This window comes from Podarcis filfolensis, assembly GCF_964270895.1.
Source record: "Podarcis filfolensis genome assembly, chromosome: 12".
Taxonomy (NCBI): Eukaryota; Metazoa; Chordata; class Lepidosauria; order Squamata; family Lacertidae; genus Podarcis; species Podarcis filfolensis.
Genome location: NC_139614.1, coordinates 19,147,966 through 19,171,241, shown reverse-complemented (window position 1 = coordinate 19,171,241; position 23,276 = coordinate 19,147,966). Strand labels below are relative to the sequence as shown.

Here is a 23,276-nt window from a genome sequence, read left to right as displayed (position 1 = left end):
TCCAATGCGTATGGTCACAATGTTTCACACATGGGGCTAAACGGGGATTTTCTTTTATATTAAGAGTTTTTTCTTAAAAAACAAACCTGACCTTTAAAAGAAAAAAAAGATGGTTGCCAAATGAGGCACCAACGAAGTTATTTTTTTTGGGGGGGGGGGGAGAGAAGCTCCTGATCCACTGTCAATGAATGTCACATGAATATTGTCTGATTTCCTGATGAACTTATTTTTGTAGACAGAATTCATAGCTCATTATTTTCAAAAGTGTAGATTCATTAAGGTGAAGACCAAGGGCTTCTCTACTCTGGAGTTTACAGCTGTTTGTGTTCCCATTTAATTTATGTAGTCTACATACCATTACCCTCAAGCAATATGAGTCTTGATGTTTCCCCCTGTAAATTAAGGTTTACCCAAGAAGGGGATAATCTGATAAATAGGGGGAAAATAAGTCTCCAAACCACTCTGCTCAGGGTTTCGGCTCCTCAGAATGCTCCCTCCTCTGAGAACGTTTCAGACTTGAGCACTCTTCTTCCCATACATCATAGCAGAAACTTGGCATAGCTTAAAATTCTCAGCTTTGCCCCAACTCTTCTCCCTAGTCCTTAGTTTCCTAGAACATTTAATAATTCTTCTTCGTTGTACAACTCTTTTTTTCCATATGGCAGAAAGTAGGAAACTATTGAGTGTGCAAACATATTTTTCAAATACAAAACAACTTGACAACTTTTGGCATCCGGCGTGTATTTTAAAACTTCCACAGAGATATATTCTATTATGTCAGGGTTATGCTGTTTCTGCTTAGACAGCTGGTAATTCCAAAAGAATGAGCCGCAAATAAAAAAAGTATACAGCTGATATTAATGCTGCTGAACATAAGCACTTCAAAACATGGATGCCAAAATGCAGGCTCACGAGCTGATATATAGGTCCCTCAGTAAATAGCCCCATTTGTTAGGTGTTCCAACAGCCCTAGTGAATCAACTCAAGTCCACATTAAGAGGGACTGTCATGATTTAGGCCTAATTAAAACATGACTAATAGTCTAATCTTTAAAATGCTTGCACCAGCAAATCTAGGTTTTGTATGGTTTGGTTCACAATGTCTCTATAAGATTCCTAGCACTGAAGGAGGAGGACTTATGGGGTACTAATATAAGAACCGATACTCATATAAGGGGAAATGTTCTAGCACATATTTTCAAGCTCCTCCAACACCACCTCATTTCAGCAGAGGAGCTCAGGGAGCAAAAAGCTCCTTTTCCCAAAACTGCATCGAAGAAGCATAATCGAATACAGAGGCTGAATAGTGGTGAACAGACAAAGGTACATTATGGAGTGTTCTCAGAAGAGGAATTACACACCTCTATGAAACCCCCTTTTCACCCCTGTTTTTTGGGGGAGGGGGACATTCAGGTCCACCATACCCAGTGCTATTTTCTAGAAAAAGAGGTGCTGGAATTCACCATGAACACCTCCCTTGTGGCACCCACCTGAGAGGTGTCGGAACTGAGTTCCAGTGAGTTTCAGCTGAAGAAAAAAGCCCTGGCCGTACCTAACTATGAAACTGTCCCACTAGTTCAGGCTTCCTCAACCTTGGCCCTCCAGATGTTTTTGGCCTACAACTCCCATGATCCCTAGCTATCAGGACCAGTGGTCAGGGATGATGGGAATTGTAGTCTCAAAACATCTGGAGGACTGAGGTTGAGGAAGCCTGCACTAGTTTATCGAGAAGAAACGCTGCCCCTTCCTCATCCAGCAGATGTCTGGAATAATTTGCTTTTTTGCCATATCCCAAAGTACTTTCTCCTTGATTAACCATAGTATGGCTCTTGTGGGCCTGGCTATGTAACATATGGAGCACATGAATTCTAACAGGAGTCTGCATTACCTCCTGTACTGAAGCGGGAAGTCTCACTTCGAGAAGACTGAAGTTCTGCCAACACTAACAATTACATTATAACCTTTTGGTGAAAGAAGAATAGCTGGGGAGAGGAAGGTGCGCAGCTGCACACATTCCAATTCATTGACTAATTGTTTTCTCCAGCAAACAAAGGAAGATTAATTATAACACCAAAGGTTAAGTATCCATTCAGGCTGCCTGCACCAGCAGTTTTTCATGTGTTCTGTTCACACAGTTCCCTTTCCCTGCCTTCTGTTAAGGTGAGGGCAGCTCTGTCCACATGAGATTGGAGCACATGAGGACAGGGAATGGGACCATGGTTGCTTGGCAACATCAGGCTGTTTCATTCATGAAGCCAATGAAATAGCCCCCAAGGAGAGCTTGCCCGCCTACTCTTGGCAACTTCAGCCAAAACATGGCAACTAGGGATGCTGGATAATTCCAACAGATACAGAAATTGGAGTGGAAATTGTCAATGTTATTCATCCCAGTCCAGAACAGAAATCAGCCCAAGAAACACAATCCATATTTGCTGTTGTTGTTGCTTTTAACTTGCAAATGATAAGTTATTGATTATAATCCTCCCATTTGCATCGTGTTTCCTTTGCTTTGAAAGGAATGGTGTGGAATAACATAAAGACAACGTAATTAAATATGTAAATTACACAAGTTATGTAATTTCATCACAGAGGACAGGGAGCTGGAGAATGCAGTCTTTGGTGGAAGATGAACTGCAGCAAAACGGAAACAGTGCAGTATGAGACACAAACAGGGCAGAATGAAAAATGATACCTTCTTATATCCCTAATGGCAACACACCTTCTATATCAGATTATGGCAGTGTGAAACCAGCTTGATAGGGCCAAGCAGGGTTTTTGTTTTGTCTTTTTGCTCCCTTAAATGAATTGGCCAGGAAGGGAGAGTGGAAATCTTCTAAGATTGATACAGCTCCTGAGCTAGCTCATAATGGAAAAGATTACATTGGCACGCTCTAATTTCTAGTTTTCAACCTTGGTTAATACTTTGTCCTATGTTTTGGACTATGGTTTCCATTGTCCTTCACCACTGTCCATACTTGCTAGGATGTTGAGAATTTAATTCCAAAACATCAGGAGTGTAACAGGTTGGGGAAGCCAGGGATAAGAGCTTGAGTAAGTGGCAAGATCAGTCATGGCAGATGATCAGTTCCATAAAGCTGTGGCCTTATATATATATATGGACGCAGGTGGCGCTGTGCGTTAAACCACAGAGCCTAGGACTTGCTGATCAGAAGGTTGGCGGTTCGAATCCCTGCGACGGGGTGAGCTCCCGTTGCTTGGTCCCTGCTGGTCCCTGCTCCTGCCAACCTAGCAGTTCGGAAGCACGTCAAAGTGCACGTAGATAAGTAGGTACTGCTCCGGCGGGAAGATAAACGGCATTTCCGTGCACTGCTCTGGTTCGCCAGAAGCGGCTTAGTCATGCTGGCCACATGACCCGGAAGCTGTACACTGGCTCCCTCGGCCAATAAAGCGAGATGAGCACCACAACCCCAGAGTCATCCACAACTGGACCTAATGGTCAGGGGTCCCTTTACCTTTATATATTATGTAACTTCATTAATGGGTATAAGGTAGGGAGAGACAAAACATTCTATCTTCAGTTCATGTCCATTCCAGACATGCTCTTTCACAAATGCATTCTGCTACATTCCTGCATGTGTGTGTTCTGTAAAAAAATAAAATGCAAACATTTACATTTAAATACATTATTTCTACATTTTATCATAAAACATTGTTTAAATTTGAATTCTATCTTAATGTACACATTTCCAAGATGTATTTGTCCTAAATTACCTTTTTATACATATTTTGATACATTATTTGAGTGGAAAACTATATTGCACAATTCAAGAAGTGCAAAATCAGAAGGATAATTATGCCCTGGTGTACGTATTAACTTTTTAGTCCTCTCATTTTTGGAATTTGAAAGTTGAAAAATTCAACTACACTGTACTCCTAACCTTCTACCATAGTTACATTCCAGCCATGCGAAAGTTGGAGGTTTCTAAGCACCCATCTCTAGGCAAGGCTAGGAAGAGACATTATCACAGCTGAAGCAAACAAGCCAGCCAGTCAAAAGCACACAGGTGTAGCCTGTATGGAGGAGGTTCTGCCTGGAGACAGCTTCTCACCTGGAGAGTTTCATTTGGGATGAAGCAACAAGGTGTCCACTCCCCACACCTTTAAGGACTGGTCAGCAGATTGGTCAGCTGTTCAGATCCAGGGTGGTATCACTTATGTCCTGTGGTCAGGTTTCATCTGAAACTCATTGACTGAAGCTTGCCCTGTGGATTGTTAGCTTGTTACAGATCTTGTTGCCCGTTCACTCCCTTCGAGGCCCCATAGCCTTGTGCCTTCATTTCTGGGGTGAGTAATCATTTAGTTAGTGGCATTTCCTTTTGTTTTTATGCTTTGGGAGTATAAACTCACCAAATATGCAAAAATAAAATAAAATAAATAAATCTTAAAAGCACTCTCATTTCCATATTGCCACCCCCTTTCCAAATGGAATAAAGTATGTTGTGTAAGGTAGGGAGCTGTGTTTGGAAATTCCTTGTGGATCTTTGATGGAGTTGCTTGTTGTTGACAACCACAGAAGAGTTCGTCTCCCAAACGCAAGGGGATTCTGAGATTAAGAGGAACTCGTTTGCCTTGACGTTTTGTGATAGCAGAGCTATTTGTTAAGCCTTTCCATGGCCTAAAGCTTTTTCATGGAGTTGCTGCCATGAAAGCAATTTGTTGTTGATGCTAGTCCAAAAACTATAAACAAACCATGATCTTTAGACAAACATTTAAAGATATATCCTAAAATGCCACGATTTTTTTTATTTTTTTATTTTTTGCATCGCCAGAATGTATTCCCTCTGCAGCTACCACACGTGCATTATGCATTTATGTAAAATACACTCACCCTGAAGGAATCCTTTGAAATTTTCATCTTCATTCCAAAGGGGGAAATTATGGACTGGGTTCTACTTATGCAATCCAGAAATAGGCTTCCAAGTTACTGTATAATTTAATTCTTTAATTTGCATATAAAGTTAAATGTTGCTATCTTCCTTTGCTTGAAGTTTGATTGATGGCTATAAAATCATCCTTTAACTATTGTCTTTGATTAATTTTCTTTCTTTTTTTTAGAGCTTGCAGTTCCATTTTGTCTTTTCTGTAATTGATTTTTGAATTCTTTGGCTGTGATTATTTCGGTTGGAGATACTTTTTTACACAGCGTTGCAAGACCACCTTGAAAGCTCATTATAATGTTTAGTTAGAAAGCAGCTCCTTCATTTAACCTACTGAATCCTCAATTATTTTGAACACCATGACATTTAAATTAGAGAATATACCTGTTTGCAATCACTAATCCATTTGCGTTGCCCATTAAGGCTGATATCTACCGCGTTATTTCACAGTCATTGCAGGAATTTTATCTGTGTTATTGGTTTCTGGTTTTTTGACTTATTTCTTTTCTGTGGCAACAGCTAAATCTGGGATTCTAAATCATATGAGCTGCTGCAAATTATTATTTAGAACGGAGAACACCAACTGCTGCATCAGCACAGCACATTGATCTGCACCATTACACACTAACCCCGGATGTTGCTTTTGTGCAGTAGAATGGATTAATGCTGCTAGGCCAGCAACAGACTTGGGTGGAGAGGAGAACTGAGAGAAACATCTGGTGCTCCTTCAGCCCAGCAATCCCCAGGAATACTTGGGCTCAGGAGACCACATGGTCCAGCAGCTATGCAGCAGCTACCAAGATTTCTTTGACCAAGTGAAAATAATGCAGTACCTCTGCAAGAAACCACAAGCTTATAGCACCCACTGTAGTTGGCAATAGACAGATAACAATCTTTGGATTTATGACTTGGCCACCACTTTCCTGGTTACAATAAATAAATTATCAGCTGGGATAAGTGCATATGGGGTGATGCTATTTTTTCTCCTAGTCAACTTGACCCAATCTATGAAGGCATTTTCCTTGGCCACTATCCCTCCACTCCAACCCTCCCCCCCAGGCTTTGTTGTAGACTTCCTGCATCTAGGAGCTGCTGTAACTGCTCTTAGCAACCATAGCTGGGCAGGCCATCACCGATTAGCTGGACGATGTGGCTTCGTTACTCATGAACATGAGTTGCTGGTTTTTGTCTACCTTCATTCACAAAGTGAACAGGAAAAGGGCATAGCTCCCAGCACAATTCTTTTGTGAATTAAAATCACCCTAAATTACTAAGTTAAACAAGCAGTTCTGCTCCACCTGCTTACCAAGGATGGGTTGGGCTATGTCTCAAATATCACTGGTTTTAAAAAAATCTGTAGGTGTAGCTATCTATCTAGCCATCTAGCCATTCATCCATCCATCTCTCTTATTGTTTCAGAGAGAGAGACAGAAATTAGGGGTGGATGCAAATTTGGTCATAATTAAACTAGACTCATTGAAATAAATGGGACATAGGATAAGTTAGTCATGATTAACCTTACTCCCACTGAATTCAGTAGGCCTATTTCAAGCATAGACCAAGCCCTTAGAACTTAAAGCAACATCAACGTTGTTATTGGTACAGTATGGTATGGTTGGGCCAGGATTTACAAGGCTTAGAGAATAGACTCCACACTTCATTTCACGGCCATACCTGAACATGAGCAGAATACAGATGCAAAAGTTATTCAAGCTGTAGACTATATTGTTTTATCAATAATTTGACTTTACTTTGCTGCACACTCCAAAGGAAGGATGTTGCTTTAGCTACATTAATGCAAATCACTATACCACTGAGGTTTTCAAATACCCTTTACTTTACTGAATTAATAAGGTCTTAAAACTCCTTGACAAGTAAAATTCTGCATGCATTGAGGGGGGAAATGCCCTGTAAGAAATCTGGAAAGTATAACATGCCACATTACAATACTGTGATTCTAATTCTTTAATTGTACCTTGTTCCTACCCCCCCCCAAAATATCCAGTAAACCCTCTAACGTCTTGTACAGCGGTACCTCGGGTTAAGTACTTAATTCGTTCTGGAGGTCTGTTCTTAACCTGAAACTGTTCTTAACCTGAAGCACCACTTTAGCTAATGGGGCCTCCTGCTGCTGCCGCGCCACTGGAGCACGATTTCTGTTCTCATCCTGAAGCAAAGTTCTTAACCCGAGGTACTATTTCTGGGAGTCTGTAACCTGAAGCGTATGTAACCCGAGGTACCACTGTATATTACTTGAACACAACTCCAATTCCTATGAATGTTTAAAGCAAGAGTGGGAACCCTTTTTCTCATGAGGGACACATTTTCTTGAGACTATATGTCCATATAGGGACATGAGTGGTGCTGTGAGTTAAACCACAGAGCCTAGGACTTACTGATCAGAAGGCCGGCAGTTCGAATCCCCGCGACGGGGTGAGCTCCTGTTGCTTGGTCCCTGCTCCTGTCAACCTAGCAGTTCAAAGGCATGTCAAAGTGCAAGTAGATAAATAGGTACCGCTCTGGCAGGAAGGTAAACGGCGTTTCCGTGCACTGCTCTGGTTTGCCAGAAGCAGCTTAGTCATGCTGGCCACATGACCCGGAAGCTGTACGCCGGCTCCCTCGGCCAATAAAGCGATATGAGCGCTGCAACCCCAGAGTCGGCCACTACTGGACCTAATCGTCAGGGGTCCCTTTACCTTTACTATATGTCCACATGCCAGCAGTGGGTATGGCTGAAGTGAGTGGCAAGCAGTCACACTCTGTTATCACACAAGACTGCATAGCTGACAAACACTAGAACCCATGCTAGGCATGCCGATGAGTGGCTAAATCAGGTGTGAGGAAATATGGCCTTCCAGATGTTGCTGAACTGTAGCTCTCACCATCCCTGGCCATTGGCCATGCTTGCTGGGACACATGGGAGCTGTACTTCAACAACATCTGGAGGGCCAAACATTAAGCAAACACATAAAGGGGTGCCCCCAGAGATGTCTGTTCTAGCCCTTCCCCATCCTCATTTTCATCTCTCTCCACAACTCGCAGGGTGAACTTCTGAAGTGGGGGGGGGGGCTCCTGTACTTGTGGGGGCTCCCTGTGCCTTTTAGAACCTTGGAAAACCAGGACTCTAAAATGTGAAGTGTGCCTCCATATGGACAGGGTCCCTACATTAAGGTCCATAAATAGCAACACCCTAGAGGTCCCAGGCCCTAAGGAAGTCAGATTAGCCTCAACCAGAGCCAGGGCCTTTTCAACACTGGCTGGTGGAACGCTCTGTCTCATGAGACCAGGGCCCTGCAGGATCTGATTTCTTTCCGCAGGGCCTGTAAGACAGAGTTGTTCCGCCTGGCCTTCAGCTTGGAATCAATTTGATTCCCTCCCCCTCTTTCTTTTTTCCTTTCTCCTTCTGTGTTGGAACTCCTATTTGGGGACTTCCCTGGCTTTTTTCTGGCCCATGTAGGACCAGTATGGTTTTTATCCCCCAAAAAGTTTTTGATTGAGTTTCCACTGAAATGAGGCTGCATTTTAATGTTTTACTGTTGTATTTTAATCTTGTTTTTTAAGCTGTAATTCATTCAATTGTTTTTATATTTGGTGTTAGCCGCCCTGAGCCCGGTCTTGGCTAGGGAGGGCGGGGTATAAATAAAATTTATTATTATTATTATTATTATTATTATTATTATTATTATTATTATTACTATTATTATTATTATTAATTAGCCCTTCTCAAGACCAAGCACTTTCATGTCCTGGCCAAATGTTGGGAATAATATTTACTTGTTGCTGTAGATACCTCAGGAGAGTCTGTTGCCTGTGGCGAAGGAAAAGATACCTGCTCCTATTCCATGTACTAAAGCTAACTGGACAGGCTGTTGAAACACTGGTGTTGAAATAGCATCACCCACTGTACCTGAGAGCAGCAGAGTAGCTTAGGAGGTGCAGGGCAGGCCCAGGTAGCATACACAGTCCTGTCTGTCAAAATCTGCCCACTTGGTTGGCATCCGTGTTGCGAGACAATGGAAGAGTGTACCTTTGGGGTTGAAGCAGTCACCTCCCTCTGCCCAGTGAGAAGCCTGGCCCTGCTTCCTGCCCAGCCTCTACAGCTTGTAGGAGGAAGGTCTACAACCAGCAACATCCTTTCCACCGATCGTTATGAGAATCATTGCGCTCGGGCCTAAGATGAAGTTGTGCGTCTGCCAGACCCGATCTAGTTTTAGGAAGCTTGCAGACGAACACATATCTTTTCACCAGACTGAGCTGGCTGGATGCTGCTGAGGTATGCCTCATAAAAAAGTGATGATAAATGAAAATGAAAACCCTAGGTGTCCTGCCAAGACATACCATTAGCATTGCCAGGATTTCCTTTAAGTTATAGCCTCGTTTCTTTTTTCCTGTTTAGCACTCTGTGGAGGTGTGGTGTCCTTCGGGATTAAGATGAGCATCATCTCCAAGCATATTATCGCTATTCGATTTGGTACAGTGTGCTGGCGCTGGTTGGTAGTATTTCTTTTACACTCTGCTTGGCTTACTGATGCCGTGTGTTAAGGGAGAGAATGAAAGTGGGGAAAGAGAAAGGATAAGGAGCCGAGGTGGTAATCAATAATGAAATACAGCAACTGAAAGTCAGTGAGGATGTTTACCCAGGCTTTATAGAAGGAACAGGCAAGAAAAGTTGGAAATTGATCATTAACTCTGACCAAAATATCAGCCCTTGAACCGAATCTTTGTTCTAACTGAACTTTTGGAAAACAGGAGAGCATAGCTAGTGGCTTCCACAGACAGCTGTGCAGAAGTGATGTATCTGTACTCTACAGGGAATTTTTTGATAGAACTCTGTTTAGGTCAACTCTGGTAATTCTAAAGCAAGATGTTAGTGTTTTCAGGGTCCCAAACCACTCAGAGCTTAGGGCAGCTGCTCCTAGCACAGACTGTACTCCCCTTCTCTGCCTTTCCAGGGACCAGAGAATCCCTGCTTATCATGCGGGGAAGTAGATTACAATTCCCCAACATTTCCTTTATCTTCTATCAAGAGCCAGCCTCCGCCTTCAACATCAGCAGGGTCAGCAATATATGGGGGGGCAGTGGGCACATTTTGGAATTTTGCAAAAGTGCTGTGAGGGTGCTAGACACAACATCGCAGTTGTTGTGGGGCTGCAGCATATCACCAAATGGCTGCCATGCAGTGTGCTGCATAACACAAAACAGTGTGACAGAATGGCGGCCACATCAAAAGGAGCAGAAAAAGAGATGGGAGCACATAACAGTGTGGACAGGATCCACATCAGCTGCCCCACTAAAGGGGGGAAATGCAACTACATCGCACACTGCCATGCTTGCTCACAAAGAGCAGGTCTTTGAACCCCTCCACAGTTCAGAAGAGATGGAAGGATGAACTTTTCCTGACATCTAATAAAATGTGATCATTGCTTTTGTGCTCAGGAAAGTGCGCTTGTGCATCTGGTTGACAGGATGATGTCCCATTGGCCTGATCTATCAAGGGCTTCTCTTATGTTAACTAAGCAGGAATAGCAAACCGTCTCTACTTTATTGCGGATTTTTCAGGTAATATTTACTGAGAACGTTTGCAGGTGCCATAGGAGTTACCAGGAAGGCACACAGGCGCCTGCAAACATGCCTTCACCTACAGTAGCAACCCCCTTGACCGGAGCTCAACAAGGTGGCAGGCTAAGCCTCCATCTCTTCAGCCGAGATCATGACATTGCTGGCAGTTGGGATGCCAAGTGCAGAATCTTTGTGGAATACTTAGACACTACATTTGCCCACCCTAAGGGTGCTGTTGACTGCATAAAGTATGTTTTGAGGCAAATAGCAGCCAGGTGTGGTGGGTATTTGAAGTGAAGCACCAAATCAGGTTGCTTTCCATCAAAATAAAAGTGGCAGCATTAAGTAAACTCTTTTTAAGTAAATTGGCATTCCTTGGATTTTGGACCTAAGAAACGCAGTGATTATCAGGCCCATGAACCTTCTCCCCTTGTCACTGATGCAGAAGGGCAATAGTGCAGTGCTAGAGCATTTGCTTTGCACCAGAAGGTTCCTGGTTCAACATCTCCGGCATCTCAAGGTAGGGCTGGAAGTGTGTCCTGTTGAAAACCCTGGGGAGTCACCGCCAATGTCTAAGCTTGATGGACCAGTTGTCTGATTCAGAATAAAGCAGCTTCCTATGTTGGTTTCCTAGATCAGCTTGCCCATTTCTATGTGGATATCCAAACTCCCTCACTGCAATGGGCCTCTGTGACTGACACGATATTCATTACCAAAATGGACTAAGTTGGCCGTCAGTGCTTTCATTAATGGCAGAAAGTTTGCTCTTGCATGAATAAACATGAGGTAGTGTAATTTGACTGATATCAAAAGAGCATCTCACCACCTCCCAAGCATAATGGTATCGTTCTCCCTTGCATACACTACGCCGGTTTCCTAGGTAACATGTGATCTCTTGCCTTCCTTAACAGTTGTGATGCCAACAAACATTACAGACAGTAATAGGTGTTTGTTACAGCTGAAGATGTGAGTGCTCTAATGATAGCATGATAAATCTTAATGTGAAAATGGGATGCCACATTAGTGACAGGCTAGCTGTAATTCCCCTGCTCTCTGCTTTTTCTTCATAAGCAGGTTGATGGCACTCAATATTTGCTGGGTTCTTTGTGCTCCACACTACAACTCACAGCAAAGTTTTAAACATGAATTTCCTTGGGAGGAAAACTTTATTCCAAAGCTGAAACAACCCTTGCTGGGCAATTTTCACCATGCATTACCCCACCCCCCAAAAAATAACTCTCAATCTTGCCCTCATGATGTTGTGGTTTAAAATACTCTGGTTTTTTAAGAGGGAGCTGTGTCTGTTTCATGATTTATTGACAGATATATTTGGAATATTATTTCTTCTTCTTCTTTGGCGATCACTCATAGCCGAGAAAGTTTGTCTTCCATAAACATGTTTTTGATAATGAGTCCTTAAGTGACTGTGGAGGCCAATTCTGGATCCACACGTCCTTCCACAGTGGAGACATTGGTTTCTGGGCAGGAGTTGATCACAGTGTGGATATAGACCGCTTTTCAGCAAAGTTCTTAAGGTGGTTGATAGAGTGACATTCAACACCAGTAAAACAATCTAAAAAGTGAGCTGGGGAGGGAGAATCCTAGGCAGATGAACTGCCTTTCCATATGTCTTGCAGGGTTTCTGCTGTCACAATGGGAACTATGTGTGTAAGGGATCATTTTCCCTTTTTCTACCCTGTTCATTCATATATTTTTCATTTTAAAACACAAAAACATATACATAAATACCATCTCATATATTCCAATGGGTGGGAAATAAACCACACCAGCTCTTTGGCTGACTTAGTGATGCCACATTTGAACACACTAATTGGAGCTACATGGGAAGTGACAAGGTCAGTGTTCAAAAAAACTATAAACATCCACCTTCATTAGCTTTGGTTTGATCAATATGCATAAATTTGCCAACTTGCATATCTGGCCACACTGTTAGTTCAGCTTTACTTTTTAAAAGTATGTGGGGAGACTATTATCTCAAGCCTAAATTTATGCATTTTATTTCATTCATTAGAAGCATGTAAATTTTTAATTTTCCATTAGCTAGCAATGAAAACCAACTTTTTAATCCCCTCATTCTTATGATTGCAAAGAAAAGAAGCCGACATTCTTATGCTTGGATGGGAGACAGATTTGTGCCTCAATTACTTGAGATAGGACAGGGACTGAGGTCTGGTGGAAGGCGTCCTGGCCAATGGTGGTTGTCAGGGAACTGTCATCTGAGACGAAGGAGGTGAAAGGGCTCATGGAGGGTGAGAGAGACCACTCAGCGGAGGAGGGGACCAGCAGGGGGAGAAGTGGAGTTACAAGGGAAAGTGAGTCGGAGGGAGAGCTCAGAGATACTTCAAGCGGGAACAGTGGAGAGGTTTCAGGACCTCCCGTAGGCACACCCACTCCTCGGCGGAAACTGTCACGCCGAGAGTCCAGAAGACGCGTTTCCGTCAAGGAGCTTTTATGCTGGAAGAAGTTCCGTAAACGCCCACTGTCCGATTCAACGAGCGATTGATGGAGCCATGCTTAAGGAGCTCCATCACAGACAGAGGTTTGGGAACTTAGCCAAGCTCTGAGGGATCAGGATTTTACGGACAAGCAGCTCACCATCCCATCACAGCAATCGGACAGTCCCTGAAAGCAGCTTGTGCTGACAGGCATCATGAGCAACCCAGCTGGAGCCGGAGGAGCAGCAGGAGCTGGAGAAGGTCCAACTCTGGAAGAAAGGTGCAGAGTGTTGGAACTCCAGCTAGCAATGCAAACGGCGAGGCTAGAAGAAAGGAGGGCGCAGGATGCAGAAAAGGCAAAAGGCGCTACACTAGCAAGAAAGATGCCAGGAATGGTGCAGAAGTTTGGGGGGGACCCCAGGAACTACCAAGCCTTTAGGACAGAGATGCAGTATGCTCTTGAACTGCAGTTTAACGACTTTCCCGATGAGGCATCGCGAGTGGCGTTTGTGATTGGCCATCTCGAAGGGGGGGCGAGAGACTGGGTCCGGCCCCTGATGGCAGGGAATAGTGACATGCTGAAGGACGCGAGGAAGTTTTTTCGCGCCATGGATTTGATGTTTTCCAGCGAGATTGAACAGGGACTGGTGCGCAGACAATTGATGGCTTGCAAACAGGGGAGCCGATCGGTTCGTGAGTACTGGACTGAGTTTACAATGTTGATACATAAATTGGGGTGGGACCTATCGGCGGAACCCATTCAAATGCTCTTTGAAGAGGGGCTTTCTTCGGCGGTGAAAGACGAACTTTCCCGGGCGCCCAGGGCGGAGTCTATGGACCAGCTGACCAAATCAGCGTTGACCATTGGAGCGCGCCAGGAGGCAAGAGCCTTGGAGAAGCGGGAGGGGAAAGGAGAGCGTTGGAGGGATTTCCGCATTCCAGAGATTCCAGAACCCAGTTTCTCGCCCGGAGAGCCGATGGAAGTTGGAACAGCGCGCGCGCGCGCAGTTTCAAATCCCAGTGAAGGGAGGAAGAAGGAGGGAAAGAGCGCCAAGAAATGTTACCTCTGCCAGCAGCCAGGTCACTTTGCCAGAGTCTGCCCACAAAGAAAGGAATGGCAAGGGATGGCGGGAGCTGTTGGGGGGAAGGAGGAGGAAGTCCAGGAGCCAGTAAAAGCCAGCGCCTGTCTGCCGCTGTCAGGGCACTGCAGACAGGCCAAGGAGCAGTAAAGGTGCCCACTCCGGAACCTCCAAGACCAGCTCTAGTAATAGAGGTGCTGCTAGAGCTGGCAAACGGATACCCACTAAAGACCAAGGCGTTGTTGGACTCAGGCAGCTCCTGTAATTTTATGAGCAAGGAGTTTGCAGCTGAACACCAGATACAGACACTCCCTTTAAGCAACCCCCTGCAGGTCACCACGATCGATGGGAGGGAGCTGTTGGGGGGAGAAGTTAGCCTACAGACCGTCCCAATGGTTATGAGGGTGGCAAGGCACACTGAAAGGATAGCATTCAATGTAGCCACCCTGGGAGGGGCGCCAGTCATTTTGGGAATGAGCTGGCTAGCGTTGCATGACCCGCTAGTGGGCTGGCATCAGAGAGTGGTCTCCTTTGGGTCAGCACATTGCCTGGAACACTGCAAAGAGGGAAAGGTGCCAGAAGGGGCAAAAGCCTCCCTAGCAGGGATGGAAGTGGCGGACAAAGGGAAGGTGCCCAAACAATACGCTGACCTGAGCAAGGTCTTCAGCGAAAGGGAAGCAGATAAACTACCACCGCATAGAGACTTTGACTGCCAAATTAACCTGGTCCCTGGGGCCCAGCTCCCCGTGGGCAAGCTGTACGCCATGTCAGACAGGGAAATGCAGGAGTTGAGGGAGTTTATTGACAAAAACCTGAAGAGAGGTTTCATCAGAGAGTCCAGAGCGGTGGGGGGCAGCCCAGTGTTTTTTGTGGACAAAAAAAACACGGATAAACCGAGATTGATCGTGGACTACCGGCGGCTGAATGCCGTGTCAGAACCAGTGACTTTCCCCATGCCCAGAATTGATGACATTTTGACCAGGGTGAGGAAGGGAAAGATATTCACGAAACTGGACCTGAGAGGAGCGTACAACCTGATACGAATAAAGAAGGGGGATGAATGGAAGACAACGATGTTCACCCCCCTAGGGGCTTTCGAATATCTCGTTATGCCCCTTGGATTACAAGCAGGCTCCGCCTGTTTTCAATCGCTCATGAACCATGTACTGGGACCTTTGCTCTACAAGAATTGCGTGGCCTTTCTCGATGACGTGCTGATATATTCAGAGAATGAGGAGCAGCATGTAAAGGATGTCAGGGAAGTGCTGAGCCAGCTGCTAGCAAACCAGTTGTGGGTGAAATTGGAGAAGTGTCAGTTCCACGCCAAGGAGGTGGAATTCCTGGGGTACCGCCTATCAGACAAGGGATTAGCCATGGATCCAAGCAAGGTACAGGCGGTGCTGGAATGGAAGACACCAAAAACGAAAAAAGATGTGCAAAGGTTCTTAGGGTTTGGGAACTTTTACCGTAAATTCATCAAGAACTTTGCCCACTTAACGGCTCCCATCACGGGCTGTCTGAGCAGCAAGAAGAAATTCGTTTGGACGGCGGAGGCGGAGCACGCTTTTGAGGAATTGAAAAAGGCATTCGCTTCGGAAGAACAGCTCCTGCATGTGGATTTACAAAAACCCATGAGAGTGGAAACTGATGCCTCAGACCGCGCGGTGGGGGCGGTGCTGCTTCAGCCAGGGAGCAATAAGTCGGAATGGAGACCGTGTGCCTTCTTTTCGCGTAAGCTGAACAAATCCGAGAGGAACTACACGGTATATGACCGAGAACTACTCGCCATTCACGAAGCGTTCCGGAGATGGAGACACTTACTAATTGGGGCACAGCATAAGGTACAAGTATGTACGGACCACAAGAATTTGGAGTATTGGAGAACGGCACGAGTGCTCAACCAACGACAAGTGAGATGGGCCCAGGAGTTCTCCAAATTCCATTTTGAAATCTGCTATGTGCCAGGTCCAGAAAACATCAGAGCGGACGCTCTCTCTCGCAAACCTGAATATTTGGAGGGGGAGGGAGCGCCAGAAGAGAGACATATTATCCCAGAGGACCACTGGGTGTGTGGTGCGGCCTGGGTGGGGCAAAGAGAACTGGTAGAGGGAACGGTAAATGATGAGTACGCCCAGGATAAGCTCAGAGGTTTAAGGGGAGAGGGAGAAGACCCCGGAGGTTTTGAAGAAAGAAACGGGGCATTGTATTACAAAGGGGCGCTATATATACCTGAAGGGGAATTGAGGGGGAGAGTACTCAAACAGCTGCACGACAATCCCACAGCGGGGCATTTTGGGCAACACAAGACCATGTGGTTGGTGACCAGGGAGTTTTGGTGGCCCAAGGTGAGGGAGGATGTACGGGAGTATGTGAGAAGGTGTGACCAATGCCAGAGAGCCAAAGGAGAAAGGCGGGCGCCAGCGGGGTATTTAGAACCGTTACCCACACCAGAACGACCGTGGGAGGCGGTGTCGATAGATTTTATGACTGATCTGCCCAAATCCCAGGGGAAAACCGCCATACTAGTCGTAGTAGACCAGTTAACTAAGATGGGTCACTTTGTAGCTTGCTCACATGCAGTCACGGCGGAAGAGACAGCAAAATTGTTTGTAGAACATATTTTTAGGCTGCATGGCGCCCCCTTGAGGCTGGTTTCCGACAGAGGGAAACAGTTCACGTCCAGATTCTGGAGGAAGCTTATGAGCTTGTTGCACGTAGAGGTCAACTTTTCGACTGCCAGGCACCCTGAGACCAATGGGCAGGCGGAGAGGGCAAACGGTATCCTTCAACAATACCTGAGGTGTTATGTCAATGACAGAGAAAACGATTGGGTCGAAAAGTTGGCACTAGCGGAATTTGCTTACAATAATGCAGAGAATGTGTCCACCGGGATGAGCCCCTTTTTGGCTAATTATGGGTGCCACCCCAGGGCGTTTCCAGGGGAAGGAGGAGAGAGATGGAGTGTTCCGGCCGCTGAACTTTTTGTAGAAGAAATGGAAGCGATCCATCGTCAACTCCAACACAACTTAGAAAGGGCCAAAGAAGAATATAAGAGGCAGGCAGACAAGAGCAGAAGGGAAGGTGAAACAATTAGGGTGGGGAGTCGGGTCTGGCTATCAACCCAAGGGTTGCCGTTCAAGGGTAGTTGCAAGAAATTGAGACCCAAAAGATTGGGACCATTTGAGGTCATCCAACAGGTCAACCCAGTGGCTTTCAGACTCCGGTTACCGAACCACATGAAACTGCACCCAGTATTCCACAGGTCATTACTGTCACCATACAGGGGGGAAGGTGAAGGGGTATCCACACGGGGGCCAGCCATAGAAGAAAGGGAAAGCCGCAACTATGTGGCAGAAATCATCGACTCCAGGTGGAAGGGTAATCAGGTGGAGTATTTGGTCGCGTGGGAAGGGGAACCGGAGTCGGAAAACACCTGGGTGAAGGCAGAGGAGGTCCATGACGAGGTCTTGATCGAAACGTTCCACCAAAGGTTCCCCAGGAAACCTCAACCAGTAGCGAGGTTCCGGAGGGAGTACTTTGGCACCACCGACGATGAGGAGGAACTGGAGGGATTCAGGGAATCGGAGTTGGAAGAGGGTACAGACTCCGAGGAGGAGGAGTACTTGGAAACCGGGAACAGCAAAAGGTGGAGGGAAGTGTTCGAAACTTCGGAAGATGAGGGAGGTTCCTTCAGGGGTTTTGCTCCCTCGCCTCCCGCAGAGGAGGGGAGGGAAGGGGGTGAAGGGGGCCCTAGAGGGGAGGTGGATGTCAGGGAACTGTCATCTGAGACGAAGGAGGTGAAAGGGCTCATGGAGGGTGAGAGAGACCACTCAGCGGAGGAGGGGACCAGCAGGGGGAGAAGTGGAGTTACAAGGGAAAGTGAGTCGGAGGGAGAGCTCAGAGATACTTCAAGCGGGAACAGTGGAGAGGTTTCAGGACCTCCCGTAGGCACACCCACTCCTCGGCGGAAACTGTCACGCCGAGAGTCCAGAAGACGCGTTTCCGTCAAGGAGCTTTTATGCTGGAAGAAGTTCCGTAAACGCCCACTGTCCGATTCAACGAGCGATTGATGGAGCCATGCTTAAGGAGCTCCATCACAGACAGAGGTTTGGGAACTTAGCCAAGCTCTGAGGGATCAGGATTTTATGCACAAGCAGCTCACCATCCCATCACAGTGGTTCACTTTGGTGGCTTGGAATTTGGCCTTGCCACCTCCTTCTCACAAACACAGCAGCGTAAACTGAAAGACACAGCTTGGCCCCATCTGTGTAAAACCACAGAGACTTTTTGCTGAACTGCAGGCTCCCTTCAAAATAAGCTTAGGCAATTTTAACATAATAATAACGATAATGTTTTAATTGATTTAAATCTAAAGACCATGACTTTTACAGCTAAGATAGCGCAACCGATGGCTCCCAGGAGCCTAGACGGACTTCCAGTAGAATTAGTCTCCCTGTCAGAATATCCAAATTACAGTATAACTATTCTGAAGACAAAAACAGCTCCATATTTACAAATACTGCAGTATTTATTTAGCATGGCAACTCTGTCTACGCTGAGCTTGATGTTAATTAAGGAAGCCAAGAATAAAAATTGCTTTGGCCTCAGATGTAAGGAGGTTTCCTTTTTTAGCCAAAACATTTTGAATCCTACTGTGGTGCCACAAAGCTTTTAGTTCTGTAAACCATCATGAAGCACAGTTTGCATCAAAGCTGCTATTCCGATTCAAGCGGCAATGTACTGATGATACCATCTAGGGACCTTTCTTCCCTTGCTCTGCATTTGTGCATTAAAAAACTTCATAATTGGACACCCTTTGTTGGTACATCCTTTGTTGGCTTTGTTGGTAGGAAAGGCAGAGTTGGCCCACCATGTTTTGCTGCCTGAGGTAGAGCAGAAAATGATACTCTCACATCTCAAGTCTCAAGGTTCAAAGGGCCCAAGAATCTATCAAGGTTCTTTGTTTTTACACCAGAGACAGAAATCCCACAAGTGTGTCTCTGTTAATACCAATATAATCATAATAAATTAAATAACCAACAATTTGCTGAGGCGGCTAACTCACTCTGGCCAGGCCTGAGAAAGGCTCAGTTACAGGCCCTCTCTTAGTTAGGCCCTAAAACCAGAACAGGGAACCTGTGGCCCTCCTCACCTCCCATTCACCTCAACCTGCCTGGTTGATGGACAAGGCTGATGGGCATTGAAGTCCTACAGGCTCCCCAACCTTGGCCTAAAATAATTCTAAGCTCTTACAGACCCTCCAAGTGTCCCCATTTTCCAGGGACAGTTCTGGATTTACAGAAGCCATCCCTTTTAAAAAAAATTTGATCTCAGAATGTCCCGCTTTTCCTTAGGGCGTCCCTATTTTCATCAGAGAAAAGCTGGAGGGTATGGTAGGATGTCCCTATTTTGATCGGAAAAAGGTTGGAGGGTATGATCAGTTATGCAACCCCCGAGCCAAGGAGATAAGTAACTATACAACCTTCAGAAGACGTCTGAAGGCAGCCCTGTACAGGGAAGTTTTTAAGGCTTGATGTTTTATTATACTTTTAGGAAGCCACTCAGAGTAGCTGGGGAAACCCAGTCAGAGGGGCAGGGAATAATAATAATAATAATAATAATAATAATAATAATAATAATAATGGAATACGACACCCCTCTTTTCATTGGAGAAATGTTGGAGGGTATGCACTTAACAACCCCTTTCCCCATTTGATATGCACCTTGAGGACTATATTTTAGAAACAATATATGGAGAAAAGGACAGTACTCCTATTGTTATAACAGTTGTATAGAAGTGAAGCAAAACCAGTGTGTGTGTTTTTTCCCTACCCCTGCATACAACAGCTGCCCGGCCTTATTACTGGCGCTGCTTCTGCACTTTAAACAGAAGCTGGGCGGAGAAAATTACCAGGTGAAGCTTAAATATTTATGTCAGGTTGCTGCGAAAGATGCAGGAGCAGTGCAAAACAAATGTCCCTCTCTATGGCCAACTGTCTCTTCGACACAGCTGTTAACGTTCCCACAGTCTATTTTTCTGCCTGTGGTCGGTCTGTGTGGCCTGATAGCGTCATGCAAGCTGTCATGGTCTGACAGGAACTTGTCACATGAAATGGAGAGCTCTAAGGTTGACCCAAACAGTGTGAATGTGGCGCTCATCAGTGCCCACAACGCCATAGTGCTCTTGGCAGGGCCTGCATTTTGGTAAGGTGCCGAAAAACTAATACAAATAATGCTGAACCTTCACTCCTGAGGGACGGTGCCATCTTGAAAGCTTGCCTTTTGCAATGTTTGTTGGCGTCTCCCTACTAACTAGCTCCTTATCCTTCTTTTGGTGCCTAGTTATTTGTTTATTTATTATTTCAATAAACATTTTTGGGTGGGTGGGTGTCCCTTTCAGTGCAGAGCAAAATCAGACCAGGGGCAAGAGATTGAAACCAAATCCATATATAAAATTTTTATCCTGCTGTCCCTCCCCAAGGAGCCTAGGGCAGCAAAATACAAGATAGATCATCTTGTTATTTACAATATAAAAATAAAATGTAAGTCACAGAGCCAGGCACTAATACCCTGTAAATGCCTGAACAAACAAGCAAAAGTGTTCAGCTGGCATATGAATCTGAGAAAAGAGACTCTGTTGTTATATTTTTGGTGCCCATTGAAGGCTTTCCTTTCAACAAAACTTCTAAGTGAAGATTTTTATCCCAGTCAGTATTTGATTTAAATCTGTTTCTGTATATGTAATTAATTATTTTACATATGCTTTTATTGTATTGTGAAATCTCTCTCTCGTGGGAAGTGATGCACAATTGGAATTAATTAGGTAATAATAATAATAATTCATTGCTGTGGGGGGTGGACAGGGAGAGAAATGCTTGTGAGATTATTGCCTCAGATGCTGAAACAGGAGGGGCTCCATTTATAGTCTACCTAAGGCAGCAAAATGTGTTGGCTATTTCTTTATGCAGTGAGTGGTACTGGCTGTCCGGTCATTGGTGGTGGGAAGGAAGGGCTTGGAGCTGCCATACATCCTCTTCACACTGTGTTGTGTGAGTCAGCGTGGAGTCATCATTAAAGGGTTAGACCAGGACCTCCGTGACCTGGGTTCAAATCCCCACTCAGCCACATTGCTCACCAGGGGTGGGCCAATCAAGTATCTTTCAGCCTGATCTATCTTACGGAGTTGCTGTGAAAATTAAATGTATGTTTGTGCGTGGGGAATGGAACAGACCCACAGCTGTTGTTGTGACGCCTTGAAGGAAAGTTGGGATATAAAAGGAGTACATATGTGCGTCTCAAATCTTGTTGTTATTTAGTCGTTTAGTCGTGTCCGACTCTTCGTGACCCCATGGACCAGAGCACGCCAGGCACTCTTGTCTTCCACTGCCTCCTGCAGTTTGGTCAAACTCATGCTGGTAGCTTCGAGAACACTGCCCAACCATCTCGTCCTCTGTCGTCCCCTTCTCCTTGTGCCCTCCATCTTTCCCAACATCAGGGTCTTTCCCAGGGAGTCTTCTCTTCTCATGAGGTGGCCAAAGTATTGGAGCCTCAGCTTCACGATCTATCCTTCCAGTGAGCACTCAGGGCTGATTTCCTTAAGAATGGATAGGTTTGATCTTCTTGCAGTCCATGGGACTCTCAAGAGTCTCCTCCAGCACCATAATTCAAAAGTCTCAAATCTTAATTGTGTTCATATGAGGCCTTGATTCAAAATTCATGCAGGGCTATATATGAGGATGCTCACTTTGTATGAGGGTATGGAGACAAGTTGAAAAGGAAGGCACTGCTGGGAAACTCTTAATAATTTTATTCAAACCAAGAAAAATGAGGTGTTTATTTTAGGCTTCCAATACTATTAAAAATCTGCACTTCGCAAGCTGCCTCTCTAAGTAAAAGACCGCTTAGCAACTGAGCATGATGAATCTATTTTGACAGGTGATTGCCCAGGCAAATAATACATCATCTTATTTCAGAAAGCGAGAAAGGAATCCTTCTGTTGGCATCTGCCTAGCCTTCCCCCAGTTTTAAAGCACTTCTATTTCACCTGGGTATTGCTGGTTACTTATGAGAACCTTTTGTCCTCTGGCTTTCATTATTCATAAGGACCAGTCCCATAAAAGATTGAAGATACCTAGCAACAACCAAGATTAATTCATACCATTTCATGAAATTCATTTGAACAGGCAGTTGGGGCAGGGAACCTTGAACACATGCTAATTATATGGAGGGCAGGAAAATCGAGGAATGTCCAAAAATATGCAAAATGCAGATGAAATTTTAAAAAGCTGTTTCATATTTCTAATATATATATATTTAATGGTCTAGTTTCATGCAGAACCGGAGGGGGTTGGAATCTTCTTTAACAATTAAAAAATGGTCACTGAAAGGGATTGGGAGTTTCTACCCAGTATTTTTTCAATTATTTATAGATTCGTGGTCCAACCCAGCAGTGATTCGATGCACCTATCTTCCATTGAAGTCAATGGAGCAAATAGTACAGTTAAATAATAAAGAAATCTTCAACATGTTCATAAAATAACCATTCTCAAGTCCTTTGTTTGGATTTGGGTTTTAAATTTATAATTAGTAATCAATATATTCCCACTAGAATCTTAGGCCTAGGCCAATACCATTGTTTGCCTGCTTGCTTGTTGTGAAAGAATTAATTCTTAGATAGAAATGGCCTGATTTTAGACTGGGAAATATTTTCTCAAATATCAATTAATTATTGACAGTCCTCTCCAGAACTGAAATCAAAACTAGCAGTGTATGTTGGGAATACATTGCCTAAAGACCAAGTCTTCTAAACAAGGTCAGCTATCATGTGTTCCATCTTGTGTCCTGTGAAGCTATTCTATGCATTTGTGGCACATGTGAATCAGGCAAAGGTTTAGACTTTTGTGCTGTAGCACTGCAGGTGTTAACACCAATATTTCTCTCTCCATCCTTTGTCTTGGTGTCTCAAATAACACTTTTTCATTTGTAGCAAATTATCGCCAAATACATTTGCTTACTTCTACCAAGGATCATTTGGCAATCTAAGCACTTGGGTTACATAAAGTCAATTTAGCAATTAGTTACGGAATAGTGCAATATTGTAAATAATGCATCCATTGCTGTTCAGCAATATTTAAAAAGGTTTGGGAACCACTGAACATCAAGAAGCACCAGTGATAGGGGTTTCCCCCTCTTGGTAATGTTTTAAATATGTTTGTTTTTTATTATTTATTTTGTTATCATAAATCATTTTAAGGTGTTTTGTTTGCAAGTAGCATGCATTCAATA

The 23,276-nt window shown here is 44.7% G+C and overlaps 1 long non-coding RNA gene across 3 annotated transcripts in view; it reads left to right on the top strand.

The window, feature by feature from the left end:
• Window positions 1-19,917: 19,917 nt before the first annotated feature.
• The window catches only part of LOC310745624, a 127,797-nt gene continuing 124,438 nt past the window's right edge, over window positions 19,918-23,276 (top strand). For all 3 annotated transcript variants that reach the window (XR_014540240.1, XR_014540241.1, XR_014540242.1), the window contains exon 1: window positions 19,918-20,195. This is a non-coding gene — a long non-coding RNA (uncharacterized lncRNA). The remainder of the gene's footprint in view (window positions 20,196-23,276) is intronic.